Raw genomic sequence first — 18986 nt, forward strand, 5'->3', positions numbered from 1 at the left:
GCTGACCTGCCAAGAAGGGAAGCCAGTGCTGCTCCCATGAATTGCTCCACCCACAGCTCTGCTGCCTCTTGCTAACAGTAACCTCAGAAAACCAAGTGAGGCCAAAATTAGACATAACAATTTAGATCTATCCCTGGGAGACACTGTAGTCCCTTCCTGTGTTCATGCAGCATCACTAGTACAGCGTGGCATTTCTCAAACCCTATAATTAGCACATGTTTACATCTCTTGGTCACACATGTGGATGTACTTACTTGCAAAGTGTATGTTTTGAGAAGGTCAGTCATAAGGATTTTGCCCACAAAACCCTTCTTCTTCCCCTTTTACTTTATATTTTAGAACAGCTGGTTTGTTTCAGCTTTGCTCTTTATTTACTGTCCCAAGAACAATTGTATTTGAAGTTGGACAACTAAAAACAGGTCTAAAAAATGCATGCAACGGTTTTTGCTCTCTAAGGTATATATCCTTCCTTGCCCAGGCATCTTTGTGGCTCCGTCAGTTTCACTATAACCGTTCAGTTGCAAGTTAGCAGTGACATAAAGTCATTAACAGCTGAGGGCTGTTTGTCCTACGTGAAATGAGCTGGTGGGTCTAAGTCTGTCTCCACATCACAGAAGCCATGCTTCTTGGCAGATTCAGTCAAGGGGAAAATAACACCGGGGCGAGGAGATGGCACAAGCAGGTAAGTAGTGGGAGATGAGACGTAGCAAGGACCAGGCCTGCAATCAGCTTTGGGGGAAGGGCAAGGATAGTGAGGAGGGGAGGATGAATTTGTATTGCAGATGGAAGGAGATTGGAAGTCAGTGCAGGAGAGGAGGGAATGTGGTCTGAGCACTGATATGAGAGAGAAATTTTAGTGCAACGTGTTGAAGGCTGTAATGTACAAATCAGAGATAGGAAAGAGTGGGAGGCTGCAGTAATTGAAGTGAGACGTGTGGGTATGGACTAAGCATTTAGCAGTAGGAATGAAGGGGCAGGACTGAATTTTGTAGAGAAAAATGTCCCCAAAGCTTCTTAACCAGTTTGCCCACCTCTAAGACTGCTTCTGCAATTGTAAAGTACTGACTAGTGCAGGGGTCGGCAACCTTTCAGGAGTGGTGTGCCGAGTCTTCATTTAGTCACTCTCATTTAAGGTTTTGCGTGCCAGTAATGCAATTTAACCTTTTTAGAAGGTCTTTCTCTGAGTCTATAATATATAACTAAACTATTGTTGTATGTAAAGTAAATAAGGTTTTTAAAATGTTTAAGAAGCTTAATTTAAAATTAAATTAAAATGCAGAGCCCCCTGCACCATTGGCCAGGACCCGGGCAGTATGAGTGCCACTGAAAATCAGCTCGCGTGCCGCCTTCGGCACTCGTGCCATAGGTTGCCTACCCCTGGACTAGTGTGTATGGTTGCCATGGACTTCCACATGACAGTCAGAACTACTCCAACGTGTTATAAACCCTACACTGCTAACAGCTCAAGGAGATTCTCCTGCAATTCAATGTCATGTGCCTGTGCTTTTGGAGCAGAAGGGTCTGCGTTCCATGCCTGCTCTTTCTGTGGTGTTTCAGGTGGTGACCACTCTGTGCAGCAATGTGACAACTGTGAGTAGGTCCTAGTTAGCCAGGGCTTTGTTACAGTGTCATTTGTATGTGGATCTTTAGTGAAACGTTTAATCAGCAGAAGTACCTCATGCAAACTACTCTGCTTTAGCCAGGATGGCAGGTGGATGCCAAATGAGACTTATCTGAAATATCTGCCTATTACCAAATACAGTGTAATCAGACTAAATGACTATTTCTTCAAAGGCATCGCCCTCTGCTATCTGGGATTTCCAGCTTCCAGAGAACTTGAAGATATTTTGTTCCAGAAGAAATGGCAATATTTCATTCTAAACAGTGCTGATGTCAGTCACTACCAGCTGCAGTCCAAAGGGTGAGGCTGGTAAACCACAGTGTAGGATTGGTAAGCCGCAGAGTTTGCTTCTAGCCTGCAATCATTTAACCAAGAGACTCCATTTTCTGTTAGGCCTACGTCTCCATTTTAGAAGAGGGGGATGGACTCTCTTTTCATTGCCCTTGTTCCATTTCATGCCTCCTGTTTGCATTCCATTGTCAAGCTGAGTACAGTTCCACGGGAAGCATTCAGCTGTAATGTTAGTGCTTTAAGCCACCCGTCTGCCACTGAGGCTGCTCATTTAAAGGGAAGCTAGGCAACTTAACGATTTTAAACATGCATGCGTACAGAGATCTATACATTACTTCAGTGGTAGATATGCAGGTAAATATAAAGGACCGCGTGTCCACTGGTGTCATCAAGGCAAGAAGCTGGCCCAATATGTGGAAGCTCCTGGAAGGGAAATAGGTGTTTTTTAAAAATACTTGCAACTGGGGTTTGACTGGAACTACCTGAAGACAAGCTGGAGATCCATTTCAATTTACTGGTAATCTGATGTCCGAGGACCCTTGGAAAGCAAGTCAGGCCTGTTTTTTGGGCACTTTGCACAGATACAGCTAGCAATCTGAAATGTGCTGATTCATTGTCCCTGGAGCCAGCTATGGTAGACCTGCCATTACCCACATTATGATCAATGCTAACACCTCCAGTGCAGTCAGACTGGAGAGAGGTGTACTGATAATTGCCTGATTAAAAACAAAATAAAAACCTGCCAGTTACCCTAAGAAACATTTTCTGAGAAACATTTGTCCATTGTAGTCCTCTCATCAAAAGCGCATCTGGGGGGCGGTATATGTGGCATAAGCCTGACTGTGCTCACACAGCAGGGGGTAGAGGTGAAATTTTCACTTGTCTTTCAAAATCTGGTTGCTAGACACTTTGAAAAAGTCTCTTTAGAGGTGCAGTCCACAACCAACAGAGCCATCAGTTCCTAGCCACGTGTCCCACAGCCGAGCATGGTTTTTTATTGGCTCAGATAGGTGTTTATTGACCATGTGGAAGAAGTAAGCCTTTAGGAGGAATGTGCATGGAAAGCTCATGTAGACGAGCAGCACAAAAGAAGGCAGGAGTAGGAGACAGAAATGTGCTGGATAGTTGATGGAATAACTGGTGTAAAGGGGAACAACATAAGAACCTAAATCTGAGCTCCATGGTGTCATGCAACCATGAGGGGAACTGAAGGTACCAAAATAAATTTTAAAATAGTGCAATTGTAAAAATACTACAACTATCATGTTGTTGCAGTACTGCAGACCACTGCTGCAGTATTTAGTAATAAAGGAGCAAACCAAAACAGGGGCTAGACAATTATACTTCCCACTTGCTTGTTTCAATCTGTAAAATAGCCAAGGTACTTTGGAGGAGAGAACCAGCCAAAGGTGGGTGTGCTATGATTACAAGTTGCATCCGCCAGGATGTCTGATGTGTGTTATGCTGCCTGCCTGTGCAGTCGTGCCCAAAATATTGAATCATCTGACAAACCATAAAAAAAATTGAAAAAACAAAAGATTATGTAATTCTGAAATCTACAATTTATTTTCTTCCTCCTGCTTAAATATGAGCTAAAACAGAGGAAGTTCACGAACCAAAATACATCTTGAATGAACTTCAATGTTGTCCCACTCACTAATAAAAACAAGGAAGCTCCGAGATAAGTCTGGCTGTCTGACTGCTACTTGCAGGTCTGGAGCTTCCTTACAACCATAGGGACTCTGTCACAGAGCTCATTTGGCATTCAAGATCAGTAACATACTGTGTCATGTGGACTTTAAATGTGGAGCGTTCAAAGGGCGCGTTAATCAAGAGCTCAGTAAAAGAACCTCTCTTGAAGAGGGATTTGGTAATCATTGAATTCAGGCTCCTTCCCTAGCCAGAGTGGATGACAACCCAGCCTTCTATAAGCAGTACCTGAAAAGGGTCTGGCTTAGGCCTAGGTGATTTCATCTGGTCTTGCTTTACCCTAAACCCAGGACTTGGAAGATAAGTGGAGGAGGAACTGTGAGTCAATGATTCCTTTGGCAGAGGCTCTAGCATTTGCCTTCTGCTTTGGAAGGATGAGGCAGCATCCTATCCCTGCGCTGGAAATGCTATAGGTCACTGGCACACTGAGTGTTCCTGAGGGCAAGACATACATTTCTGCAGAATTGACAAAATCCGTGCGTGTGTGTAACTTCTCAGCGAGGACCAATCCTCTAGGCATCCACTGTCCTCCTTTCCTTCCACAGGTATCAAAACTAGTTATACCTCGCTGTCTGAATCAAGGTTTTCCATTACGCACTATGCTGGGAGAGATGAAGCAGCAGGCATTACCCCTGGGCAGCACTGGATGGAGGGAAGGGATTTGGAAGGTCATACTGTATGCGTGCATCTGTATATGTGTGTGTGCACGTGTGTGTAGTTCCGTATAGGTACACCTTGCTTTTCGTATATGCATGCACATATATAAAAACATTTGAACAATTCATCTCTCTAAATTGTCTTGTGCTATCTGTACCAAATTTCCCCCCACAATATCTACCCATGGCTACAATGTGCCAGGTAAAAGATGAGGTAGATCCATTTAATATTAGTGAAATTAGAGAGAAGAGGGGTCAAAATGAGATCTGGAGGGGGAAGCTAGAGTTAATCTTAAGAAGGGAAAGACGACACATCTCTGCATAACACACCTACCCACACCAGACTGTCTACGCTAGCAGTTTTCTTCAAATTTCACATCATTGCATTAGCTTTGGTGCAGCTCCACTGGGGTAGCAAAATCAGGAGCGCCGATACAATCTGTAAACTGGCCTTTTAGCCACCATATTGTCTAGCCGTGCTCATAGTTAATCTATGATATGGGGGTTAAAATGCTGGCAGCCTGTCTGCATTAGGTCTAGCATTGAAGCTGCACCACTTCCAGTGCAATGGAGTTGGAGAAAAAATCCATAGCAAAAGAGAACAAACAACTCATGACCTGAGCAAAATCATCCCTGTAGTGGTGCTGACAGCAATCCAGGCACCTAAGGAAGGTGGCTGTTACCTCTTTCTCTAGCCTGAGGCTGCTTCATTCTCTAATGCAGGTTAGAACAACCCTGAGAGCTGCTTTACTTTGTTCCCTGACTGCACTGACCAGTGCACTACTCGAGAATAAGTGGGGTGTAAGAACTCCTCAAGTTTGCCCTCTTCTGCACATGATGTGCCCTTGGCATGCCTCCTGCAGTAGGAAGACACACAGCTGGCTGTGCCTAGCAGGTGCCCCCACCCCAGGAGCATTCCTCGCGGGAGCCTTACAGCTGCTTTCCCACCCAGATATGTCATCTCCCACAGCGCAGCCATGAATTCCCCTCTTGCACCTTTAAAAACCATTTCTTGGGGTTGTGATTAAATTTCTTGTGAACATGGCAAACGGCTGTGGGAGATCAGCTCTGGGGCTTGGATGCCATGGGAGAGGGAGGAAAGGCTCCTCACTGGGGGAATTCCAAAAGAAGGCATGGGGCTTGTCAAACTGCATAAAAATATAAATCCCAGCCCTTCCAGACACAGCACCCTTAGCACCGGCTTTTTTCCTGAGTGCTGTTATGTTGCTATTACACAGCTGATCTCTCACCAGCAGAGCTCCATGTGACATGGGCCTTTACAGTCCCTGACACCCAAACACCCATTACACAATCAGAGTGCTACCATGACTTTATTTTTACAAGCATTTCCATGAGGCTTTTATAAACATCTGTTCCATGCTTTCAACAAAAGACCCCAGGCGTCACAGGTATGGGGTGTTCTGTGCAGAGAGGGGACCCAGAAGGCATGTGACAATCTAAACCCTTCCCCAAAGTAGCAACAATAGTGGGAGAGTGGCAAGATCCTCATCCCTTTCCTGACCATATCCCTACCCATCCTTTTCCTTCTGTCACTGTGGAGCAGACCATTTCCCCTAGGTCTGCACACAAAGATATGCCCCGCCCTCTGCATGGATACATCCTTTCGTACACAGGATGGAGCTGGGGTCAGGTGTGTGTGGCAGGTGCCTACATTTCCCTGTTTCACCCTCCCCCAGCCAGTGGAGAGCTCTGCATGAGGGAGTAGATCCACATGTAGGCATGTGGATGAATGGGGAGGGATGGTGTAAGTGACTTGCATCATTCCCTTGGCACCCACAGTAATGCCACTCAAAAGGTACCAAGCCCCAGGCCCATTTTCCACAGCCTGTCTTCTTGCCTGGCAACCACTTCGATGCCTGGATCCTCTGCCAGATCCCTTGAAATCAATGCTGAACTTTGGGGATCTGTAGAGCCTGGGGGCTGGACCTGTTGCTTCTACAAGGGAGTTAGGTGTGAGGCACGACCCACCCCTTCATCCCACCCCAATATAAGAATTTAGAGGAAACACCGTGAGTGGAGCCTGAGTTTTCCTCTCCTATGGGCCCTCTGAGGTTTTGCATGATCTGCACCAGAGATCTCTACATCCATCCCCCTATGGAGAGGGTGACTGCAACTGCAACAAAGCTTCCAGATCAGCTGCCAGGTGGGAATAAAGCATAATACACACTGCTCCCCACTTACATTAGCATTCATCTCATCATGCAAAGGCCTGTCTTAGACTTCACCCTCCCATCCACCTCCGAGGCTGTCAAAGTCATGCCAAGGGTCACTACGACCCCCAGAGCAGCCCAGAAGCAGGAGAGCACAGAGGCGGTCTAAAGCCACCCTAGGCGTCTCTCCAGCTAAGCTGAGAGTTCTGTGCTTTGTCTCCAAGAGGCCTAGCACAGACTCTAAAAAGGGGATGAGAATATTAATAATTACCTACATCAGTGATGATAACCTATTCCCAGCTCGGCCACTGACTCTTTCTTCTCTCCCTCCCTTTTCCTGCCTTGTCTGCTTAGACTGTAAACTCTGTGGAGCAATGTGTGTGTGTGTGCAGAGCACCTAGCACACTGGGCCCTGACCCCAGGCACTGCTATAATACGAATAATAAATACCTCCTGAGGGAGGGTTAATCGATATAGAGGCAGGGTATGTACAAGTGCGGAGCACTCTAAGTGAAGGTAGGTCATGTCTGGTAAAACCAGGGAGGAGAAGACACACAAAACAACTTGCACACAAGAGGCTTGGTTAAAGATATTGAAAGCTGTTACATTTAGTAGACACTCTCCATGCTGCAGAGACTGTCAGTGTCATGGAGTTACTAGGTATTTTCTGAATACCCCTAATACAGAACAAGACATTTCACTTTAGAATCATGGGAATGTAGGGCTGGAAGGGACCTTAACAAATTAAGTCCAGCCCCCTCTGCTGAGGCAGGACAACAAATTGCTGCACAGATTCAGATGACTGGCAAACACTTTCATATTTTTGGATGTGTCTCAAACTAACAAGTTATTGTAACAGAATAAAGACTGTCATAATAGAGATTTTTAACTGTCTGATTCTTCTAAGCTCAGGCCACATGGTGCATGGATTATTCCTTAATGATATGCAATTGAAAAAAAGGCAAATACGTGTTTAGAATAATTATAACAGCTGCTCAGAAATATGTCCACATGCTGGATACAAAAACAATCTTCTACAGTTAAGACAAACACTGTGCAAACAGGAGAAAAGAGGGATTGTCTATCACAATCTCACTGCAATGTTAAATGGGTCTTTTCAAAGATGAATGAGCACGAACACTATTGCAACCTAGCTGCATAATGAGGATTTGGGATCTTGTAATCTCAGCAAAGGGCTGGGAGCCAGGAATTCCTATGAAATAACGGATTTTTGATTTGCTGGCAATTCCAAAAAATCAAAAAAGTTTCATTTTTGGTCAAACCAAAAACAAAAGTGTTCAACAAATCAGAGTTGAACGACGTTTTGTTTAGGCATTTTTTAAATCTTTGATTTTTCAGTTTGGTCAAAAATATTTGCTGAAGTCGATGCAAATCTGTGAATGTTTGCTGGTCAGCCAGAATTGTGTTTTCTGGCAAACAAACTGTCCAAAAATATTGCACTTAGTTCCACTCCTGAGTTCTAATCCTGGTTCTAAAACTGTATCGTTATGTGGTTACATGCACAAAACCTCTCTGGACCCCAGTTTCCTTTAGCTGTAAAATGGGATTAATATTTAGCTCACAAGGGAGAGTGCAAATTGTTTAACATAGTAAATTACTATAAAATCTTGCTGGATTAAGACAGAGGTGCGTGCCTAGTGCCCACCTCTTCACGTCAGATAAGCACATCAGAATCTCCCTTTTCATTAATAAAGAAAAGTTTCTAACCCCTTGTGGTTTCAAAAATAACCTTGAAAACATGAACAAAGCATGATGATAGAGTGATGTCTGCCCACGTCAGCAGACAGCCTAAAACAATAGCTCTGACAGAGGAGAACTGCCCCCGGCATCTCACTGGGATGGTAATTCCATGACCTACTGCTCTGGGGAGTGCCTCCCCAGCAGAGGATTGTGTGTGTGGCAGCAGGAGAAAAACTCCACCCATTTACCCAAGCAGATGTACCCGGCTGCTAGGGTAACTATTGGGGGTCACCTGCCTCTCTGGGGAGCAGAGGGAATCCCTGTTCAGAAGGGGAGAGTCTAATGCCACTGCCCCCCAAGTGGGCACAGGGTGAGACTGCAAGGAAGCCCTGTGTTGCAGTATGACAACAGCTATTGATTGTCTTTATCTGCCCTGTCCAACTGCTACTATTGCATCCTATAGAGGAGGTTGCATACTCCAGTGGGACTAAAGAAGCACATAGGTGCTGGAACTAGGATGCTGCCACACCTCCTGGCTTGAAGTGGTTTCCATCATAAACAGGGTTTACAGTTTGGTTCAATGGCTCTCAGCACCCCCATTATACAAATTGTTCCAGCATTCCTGTACACACCCCTGTATTTTCTTTTCTCCTCTGAACAATTGCATTGTCCCTGCCATTAATTGAACTGCCTTGTAGCTGAAACCTTATAGCATTGTTGCTTTGGGTGAAGCACAGTGCCCAATGAGCATGGCAAAGGGAACTATTCCTCAGATGTGTCACACAGTAGAAAGGGAGTCTAAAGGAAGTCCCATGACACATTGCAAGCCCATCCTCCTGCTCCTCCTTTGTTAAAGGATGACTGCAAAGCTAATGAGAACAAGGGTGGTACTGCCAGTGACTCGCTAATTCCAGCAACAAGCAGCTGCCACCCAGTTGTGGAGATAGGAGTGGGCGGATGTGGAGGTGACTCAAAGCTGACGGGGAGAGTGAGCAGCTCAGGCTGAAGCTCCCAACATGGTGAGCTTGGGGGAGTTTGGTTTTTTTTAAAAGGACAGGCCCTGAGGTTTAAATCACAACCTATAAAACTGCTGCCTTGGAAACGTTAAAGCTGAAACGTGTTTGCAAAACAGTCGTCTTTGCCCTTTTAGACACATTGGTCTATGTATTAGTGGTTGTGCCTGAGACAGGGAAATTTGTTTGTACCTAGCTCATGACCACACAGATGCTTGCAATCCTGTTTTGGAAGCTTATAAGGGATGTGCTTGTTGTCCAGTACCTTCAGGAACCTGGATTTCTTTTGCGACTCCTCTGTCTTCATCAGAAATGTGGCTGTAAATAAATGCATGTCCCAGTAATAGTCTCCATGCCTCCTCTAGTTTGTATTTCTCCTTATTATATACATCAGTAATGCTGATTGTTCACACTTACAAAACCCTTGTCATCCAAAGAGCTCAAAGAACTTTTTGGAGGAATGTAATATCATTATCCCCATTTTATAGATGGAAAAATTAAGGCACAGAGAGGTTAAGTGTCTTGCGTAAGGTTGCAGAATGAGCCAGTGCCAGAGTCAGGACTAGAAGAGAGGTCTCCTGGCTCCCAATCTTGTGCTCTAACTACTTAACCACACTGCTGATCCATCCACTGTATCTCAACTAGAAAATACTTCCAATCTCACCCTAATGATCAGGAGATCTGGACACCATTTCTTGTCCTTACCCCCTACACAAAATGAAAATGATTCCATCCCAACCCTTTGGGGAAAACAAAACCAACAACAGGGACCCTGGTTTCATCCCCCTGATCCTAAATACCAACCTTTCTATGACCTACAAAACCACCAAAGGACTATCTCAGACTCTTGCTGCCTGCCAAGTTGTGTCCAGACATTAGAGTGAACTCAGCAGAAATCCTACTCTATGATCCTACTTATATAGTGTATGTTGCTATGTACTAACATCTATAGGGGAGCTATGCCAAGCTAGTCTCCAGCTAGAAGCCAATCTTTCTGTATGTTACAGGTGCTACAGGTGATCTACAAGATCACCCTCTTATGTGCAGAAAGTCAGGTTACTCATGCTATGCATACGATCACCAGAGGGGAGTAAAAATAATACCCATATCTCCCATGATATATTAAGTGTGCAAAGAAATAAACTCTGCCCTATCCCATTCCCACCATTAACATCCTCTCACCACAGAGACATCAGGAAACACTGAGAATCCTTCTTCCTTGCTGATCATCACATGTGTTTACTAAACAAAAACAGACAAGGTAAAAGTATTACAGTTAAAAATAATCTGGTCACATGATGAGGTTTTATTTTCTCCTTCTCACATCCCAAACACCATCTGTATGCGCTAAAATAAAAAAGAAACATGCAGCCTAAAGCAGCTCGTTCTTATTTATATTTAATTTTTTTTAAGGAAACTTGTCAAATTAAAAAATGGTTTAAAAAATATTCTTTGCACAGACTGTACTATTTCAGATACTGAAAAAGAAATACTTTTTAAAAATCTGATTTACAGTTAGCCAGCTGTTGTTTACTTTCTACAACACTTTAATGGTCTAGATTCATTTTTGTTCCTAGTCTGTTTCCATGCACTTGTACAATGCTATTGAGTTTGGGTTGCAAACTTTGCATGCAGGAGGATGTTTGCATTTTAAAAAATACCCTCCTTTGTATTGATTATTATTAATTTCATGATACCATTTCTATTTGTATTACAAAACCTAGGTATAAGGGCTGAATTTGTTCAAAAACCCAGACCAGCAACCTTCTTCAGTGTTTGAACCTCATCTTGGCTAGAAGTCAAGTACCATTGGTCCTTCCCTTAGCTCAGCTGGAGTTGGTGTACAGAGGGGAAGCGCAAAAGGGATACAGCTTTTCCATTGCATGATGCCACCAAGCCATCAGTTGTTTTTCTGTAATTTACAATTAACCCGTAGAACTCTCTGCTGCAAGATATTTATTTATTCAAATTTGTTTATTTATTCAAATTTCCCAGGACGTAAGCACATTCTAAAACATATGAGTCAATGGCATATGAGTCAATGTAATATCCACTAAATTGTATAAAAAGTTAAAGCTCACATAAGCCCTTACAACCACTACCCAGGTTTTGTTATAGAAATGAGCCACTGGATGCAGAAATAGATACACTGTAATGTCTGAGCACAAGGATGCAACATATCTAAAATTCTACATTGTAAACACAGAGGCACCACCAGCAGTTGGTCTCAAAGTTTGGTTAGATCTTCACTTGATCAAACTGGTAATGACAGTAGGAAATATTACACTAACACTTGCTAAACCAGATGACCTAATGAGAGAATATGAAGATACATTTCATGATTGGAGCAGTTTCCTGAGGAGTACAAGAACAAAGTGAGAACTGTGGATCTCATAGTACACATTCCATGGACAATGCCAGTTGCTCTGTGAGACCAAATGATGAAAGATATTTTGAGAATGGAAAAGTTAATGATAATTACTAAGGTATATATTCCTATAGAGTAGATAAACTCCATGATGGTAGTGGTGAAACCATGGCACAGGAGAGTTGTGACTGTGGCTAGATCTATGAGACATGAACAAGAGAATCAAGCAAGAATATTACCGGGTACATCCCTGATACAGTAACAAGTAAATTGGCTAACCTCCAGTGTATACCAGGATCTGAATACTGGAAAATAAATATAGGTAGAAATGTCAGTGCTTACCCAACATGGAACAGCATAAACATATGCCAGGATACATGAAGTTGTAGCCATTGCAGATGATATGCTGGTGTTTGGAGCACTATGGAACAAACTCTCAAGCTGGTATAAAGGCAACACAAATTAGTGCATATGGAGTCTTTACACTTTCCTCTGAAGCATCTAATATTGTCCAGAGTTGGAGACAGGATGCCAGTCTCAAAGAACTATTGATCTCTAGTGACAGAGCAATTCCTGTGACCCAAGGCCAGCTTTTGCACGTCACATATGGGAACTTCAATGGAAGCATTTATAAACAGAGGAACATCTCTTTGTTTCCTGACTTTCAGGTCTTTGCACATAGGGTCCTTTCTCTCAGCACCATGAGTACTGCATGATGACCTGTCCAAATTCCAGGAATTCTGTGCCATGCACAATCCACTTAGTCCCTGGAGGAGATTCCTTTATTCTGCTGCTCAGGAGTATAATTATTTTTCATGGATCCACATCAACAGACAAAGCCAATTCTTCCCATTTCCATGGGCAATGCAATGGAAAATAAATCACAGTAATAAGTCTTTCAACAGGTGCTGTCAGTGCTCGGAGACCTGCTATCACCTTGGGGCATGCCAGCTGGCAATGAGAAAGCCACTTTGCTGAGTTTGGATTGAGTTGTGTGAGTGTGAATAGCTGGGATTCCCTGTTGCCTCGCTCAGTGACAGGATTGTCTGCTGAAAAGGCGGCAGTGGGTGCCAGCTGGAACTTTTTGCTTTTTGTGTCACTTATTCATCAGGCAAATCCAAATGCTTTCAGCAGTCTCAGAAAGGTACTCTGGCATGTCCTGACATCTCATTGCATCTCTTTCCAGCAATGTGTATGCAAATTAGTTAGCGGTTGGTTGTTTATATTAGGCTCAGTATATTCATTGCACTGATCCAGAACCACAAGAAGGTGAACTTTTCCACTAGTATTCCCCAGACTACCTAGGCCTTCCAAGGCATCTTTGCTGCATCCTTCCAATCAGTTACTTGACCCAAGTTATATCTCACCATGATGGAACTTTGTGTTATACCCAACAAACAGAAGTGGTGAGTTTTGCCTAAAACCCAGTTTGGGAGCTACCGCTACCTAAGAGCAGCAAAGGGATTGAATCATAAGGAATGCCATGTTTGTACGAATGCTCCCCACTCCTTTCTCTTTAGAGTCTCCTCACCAAGCAGTCATCCAGCTGATGCTGATGTAAAGCTCCCTGATGTAACTCGAGAACATGAGTGCCTACCTCAGGGCAGACTGTTAGGAAGCAAGGCATAAACCCCAAATTGGTTGTGAGTTCTGTACTTAGATTTCACCAACCAATTATCAAGTGTAGACTCCTCAGGCACCGTAACAGCTTTAACGTGGAGTCACAGACAGTCCTTTCAGGCACTCCGATCTATCTCACCACTCAGGTTAGCACACTTTTGTGATAAATGGTCCCTTACCCCAAGAATTACAGCAATATTCAGGTTACTCCCAGTTCCAATAGCCGACTCACTTACCCCAGGTCCATTGTACTTGAGATTTCACACCAAAAACATTTGTAGCTAATCCTATAATAAACTACATAAAGATTTATTAAATAGGAAAAGAAAACAAGAGAGTTATTTACAAGGTTAAAGCAGGTAAACATATACACAAATGAGTTACAATCTTAAGTTTCAAAAAGTAATAGAAGCTTCCATAATAAGCAAGATCTATATGTCCTTTAGGGCTAACACAGGCTACCGGAGAACTCTTTTTTTTATGCCTAGTAAATCTTGCCCCCAGAGTCCAAACAGCATAGAGATACCCCTTTTTGTTAGGGGTTTTTACACCCCTCTTCACTTTTGCTCTAAGTTGCAAATTCAGCTGAGAACAGGAATCACTTACATGACTCATCTTTGTGGTGGGGAAGGCAGAACAACCAATGTCTACTGTCTTCTTTAATGTCCCACCACCTTTCCTGGTGGACAAGATATAACACCTTCTGCTGGAGATCAACATTTCACATTAGTTAATGTCTCTCTCCTGTCTGGTGATTTGCAGTCACAGAGACTCACAGTACAAGTGCTCATATATTACCTTACAATAAGGGATATAGATGTTATAAGTGAGATTCATGCATGTAATGGCAATAAAGTCTAAACACTGAGCACATTCTTATAATTCTAATACCTATTTTTACAATACTAATGCACAGATGAGCCAGACTGATTCCATCTATGTATTTGTCAGAGTTCCATTGAGACATGGGGTCTTTGGCATGAGCTAGCACCTGGTCTGCTGGTGTCACAGTTGATATTTCCCAAAGGAAGATCCTCCTTCACCCCAAATCCAATTTTCTGCTAAGGACTCCTGCATATTCTGCATGCATGGAAATCTTACCAGGCCATCTCATTTCTTCTAGGGACATGTGCAGTACTACTCTTAATCTGCCTTACGAAGTCCACTGATGTTATTGGGGTTTGTGTGTTGGAGCAGCCAGCGCACATGCACAGAGAGAGAGAGAGAGAGAGATGGCACTTACTACTGTGTTTAATTCCTCTGCTGTTAGTTCCCAGGCACTATGACATGTACTATGACTAGTACTCTAGGCATCCTCCTACTCCATACCCCAACTTTAGGGTCAAATGCTCCACACCCCTCCATTCTTGTGTAAGATCTGAGTAAGTAGGTTTGTGTGGGAGGATCTAAGCAGAGCTAGGGAGGGAAGTATCTTCTGCCCTAACCTGGTGTCTTGCGCATGATTGGGTATGTGCCCTACTGTTGTTATATTGGCTCGTGGCTGTAGTAGTATCAGAGGCTGTAAAGGGATGGTTTAGGCCCAGAGATCTGTTTAGTGGTGGATCCACTTGCTACTTCCTCATCACACTTCCTAACATCACTTTTTCAGAGAATAGGGTGTAATCCTCAGTGGCCTCTCCCTGCGCTCTCCATACTCAAAACTCAGTAGACATGGATGGAGTTATGGATGGGACAGGAAATTAAAAGGGAAAAAGTATCCAGAACAAGACTCCTTTTTTTTGGAGGAAGAGGAGCTAGTGGGAAGGGTCTGGAAAGGGGTCTCAAAAATATTTTACATACAAAAGCCCCCTCCTGAGACGAGACTTGATGTATCAAATGCCAGCTCCAAATTCCACTGATGATCCATGAAGTAGTACGGAATCCAGTCATAATTCCATTGGTGATACTGGAGGCAGAATGGAATCTATATCCCTCTTCAATAACTGTGCAAAGCTGATAGGGACAAAAAAAGTAGTAACTGCTGGCGTACGTCACTAACATGAGCAGATAGCTTTCTTGAGGAAGAGGCTACTATTTTTAGTCAATTGTCAGAGCAGAACCACACTTTAGCATATGCCTGCAACTTGACAGACCTACCAAGAGTTGATATTATGAGCTATAGATGGCTCATTAAACTTTTGCACCAAGACTATAGTAGTTTTGGTTTGGGTTGGGTTTTTTTCATAAGATTTATTTATCTTTCAAAGCAGGAACGGATGCACGGGTTGGTCACTGCGTAATGAAAACTTTGTTCTGTTTGTATTTGTGCATCAGTCAGCAGAGTTAATATCTAAAACAGTGGTTTATAAAAAGAATTGTCCTGATGCTTAGAACTTAGTCTGCATTTGAAGTGCCAATGTTAGTGGATGATAAGATAAATCCTTAGACAAAGGAAAGAAAACAGGTTCCTTTTAACATTTCCTGCTAGGGCTTCCTTTTCTTGCAAACCTTCAAAAGACAAGGTTTTGTTATTTCGGCTTTTGCTAACATTTCAGATCCAGGTTCGGAAATCTCAGTAACAATCTTTATTGCCATCCAGTCCATGACCTGCCCTTCCTGTTTTCCAAAAACAAAATGTTATGTTTATTTTGATAAAAGGGATATCCTGTTTTAAGGCTTTTATAAAAAGAGACACACACAGAGACTGGGGCCTCAAATACTATTTCCTGTGCCCTAAATGAAATAAAGAAACTGTTCTAAACAAAGAAGGAAATATGGCAGGAGAAAAACATCTGAGAATTAAGATCAATGAAGTTCCTGAAGAATGAATATTACATAGATGATTATGTCTATTCTTTTAAAGGGAAGGTTATAAATATTATATATGAGAGCCACTTTTCTGTATTAGACCTGGACTACTACTATTATTTTTATTGCAGTAGCACCTAGCAGCCCCAATCATGGACAGGGACCTCATTGTGCTAGGTGCTGCACAAACACAGAACAAAAACACAGTCCCAGATCCAAACAGCTGATATAATTTAGGACCACCTTAATAAATATTGAAAATGTTCTTGTCCCTAATGGTGATCCTCTTGGATAGGCTTTTTTCTCAATATGGCATCATCAGAAACATTGGAAGTTTTAACAGGTTTACAAATCATTATCACACATTAACACAAATAATCATTACAACAGAGAGCTTTGTTTAAGAGGAACATTCAGTGATAGGCTCGTCAGGCAATTTAACAGGGTGGTACTAAATTACAGTGTGTGCCTCTTTACACTACCCATAACATGCTGTTTCTGGTGATTTTATTAAACGGTGTGAACTCTCTGAATGCACATATATATCAGGTCACATTATATCGAGGGAGAGGTTTATTTAATAAATCAGGCATGTCTACCACATGTTAATATTCAACAAAGTTTGGCAGGTGTGCTGGTTTGGGTTATTTGCTGGTGGTATACTTTGAGTATTGAATAAATGGATTTTTTTGTTGGTAGATTTGTCAGATGTCATTTGATGTTAATAGCCAAAGTAATCTCCACAGTAGCCAAAACCTAACAGCTTTTGAATGAAGGGCTATAATTGACCCTGAGAACAGGACAGAGAGGTTAAAAGAACAGTTCTTCTCTCAAAAGTGATTTGTTAAAAATGGCTTTGTGGGGTGCTAACTTTTGTCTCTGAATGTTTCCTGTATTAATTGTGCTCAGTTCCCCCCCCCCCAAAAAAAATGTTTTTTTCTGACCAAGAGCCCTGCAAACTCAGCTCAGGCCCATAGAGTAAAGCTGGGTCCTTTTCTGTTCACTCCAATATCACCAGCAATAGAGATTCTGCAGGAAAAATAAGGACCTTAGTTGCACCTATGCAATCCCATCATCTTCAGATTAGGTCCTCATTATCACTTCAGAAGCCCCATTGCTTTGTGAACATTTGCACAGGTGTGACTGACTGGAACTTAAAAAACAATTTGGATGGTAATATCCAAGAAGGAACAGACTCTGGCTCCCTCTCCCACAGCTAAATTGGCTCTGCAGGACTAGGACAAAAAATATCAAACCGTAATTTTTATTTTATTTTATTTTATTTTTGGGTGACTAAAATGAGTAGGTATGATCCTGAACTCACATGAGGAGCAGATCTGGTAGAGATTCATTTTTCAGAGTGGAATCGTTATGTATCATTTGTATTACAGTAGCTCCCGAGGCCCCATTCAGAATCAGGCCTCCACTGTCCTGGGAGTTGTTCACGCGTAAAATAAGAGAGTGTGACAAATGGGAGAAGGAGAAACAAAGTATGAGGGCAGGAACACATGGCTGCACATATTAGAGACCTATATGGTATGAGGGCTTCCAATCTTTGTATTCAATAAATAAAGTAAGTGATTAATAATCTCCAAGAACTACATTTTATGGATTCAGTCCAGTTGCTGAGAACAGTAGCTGGCTGCAGTGTTGGGAATCTGCTAAGGCCCATGTCCCTGGTGTTCAAGAAGGAGCCCAGTATGTCAGATGATGGGAAGCTGGACTACAAGAAAGAGCCTTTGGGGTTCACAAAAGAGCTCATTTACTCACCCAAAGGGAATATGTTCTAAATCAAAGCAGGCCTGTTTACTTGGGCATCTGAATTGCAGCATTGAACTGATGCTAAGATATTCATAATCCATTTTTCATAATGTTCAATGATAGATCATTATGGATGGGGCTCCTGTGGGACCGGACCTAGCTCTCCCCTCCCAGAGAGAGAGAGAGAGATGTTAGCATTCTTCTGACACCACACTAGCTCAGGAAATTTCTCATGATAGCTGAAAGCACAGACTACCTACAAAGAGAGGATAAGAGGAGACATTACACGGCAATTCCTCATTAACTGAAACAGTCTAGTCTGAGAAACAACAAAGGTCAAAAAATCCAGTCATTTGTAATGTGTTAGGAATGAAAACTCTACAGACATGACCCTTCATACAGCGTCAATCCATCCAGCCTGTTTAAATCACAAACAGGCATCAAAGAAGCTCTCCAGTCCAGGCTGGTTTGCTGTACGGATTCGGAATGCTGTTACTAGCAAAGGAATGACATTAGAATATGTCACCTCAAAATTAAACTATTCTGGACTGCAATGTGCTAGATTTCCCAGAAATTCCAAATAAGAAGGCCACTAGCTGATGTTCTGAGAAGCCCTGCAGAGAGAAATAGCTAGGGCATCAATCAGCTGGGAATGGGAGAAGCTTGAACAGTTGCTAAACATCTGTTGATCTAGTGTAAAGCATATAATAAATCATATAGCAAGGAGCATTGGCTAGTGGTTAGCAGGAGCAGGGAGTCAGAGCTCACGGGTTCAATTCCTGGCTCTATCACAGATTCACTCTGTGCCCTCAGCCAACTCAGTGGGCCCATCTGCAAAATGACACTAAGCTCTATGTCACAAGGGTGTTGTGAGGTTTAATTTACTCATGACTGAAAAGCACTTTGGATCTAAGACAATATGGAAGTGTAAAAGTATTAATGTTTATTGTGTATTTACTCTTTGGAGACGGAAAATATACGTATACGATCTTCTCCATAGGTTCGCAAAGCACTTTGAGATGCTTGGATTTAAGGTGCTATATGACTGCAATGTATTAGCATTGTCATTCACATAGTTAACTCTTTGGAGACTGCAGACACACACATATATCCTTCCACACAGATATGCGGCTGCCCACCTACAAAGCACCAGCATTCTTATACTATGTAAGCATCATAGCAGAAGAATTACATGGTTGTTTTAACACCCACTGGGCAATTAACTGCATACATGTTCTAGTTTCTATAATTCCCACCAAAGGCTAAAACCCTTAAACCGTCAAGAGCATATCTGGAAAGTTAGCAGTAGGACACCAGAGGTCTCCA

Source organism: Mauremys reevesii, linkage group 9 (assembly GCF_016161935.1).
Source record: "Mauremys reevesii isolate NIE-2019 linkage group 9, ASM1616193v1, whole genome shotgun sequence".
In the NCBI taxonomy this organism is placed as follows: domain Eukaryota; kingdom Metazoa; phylum Chordata; order Testudines; family Geoemydidae; genus Mauremys; species Mauremys reevesii.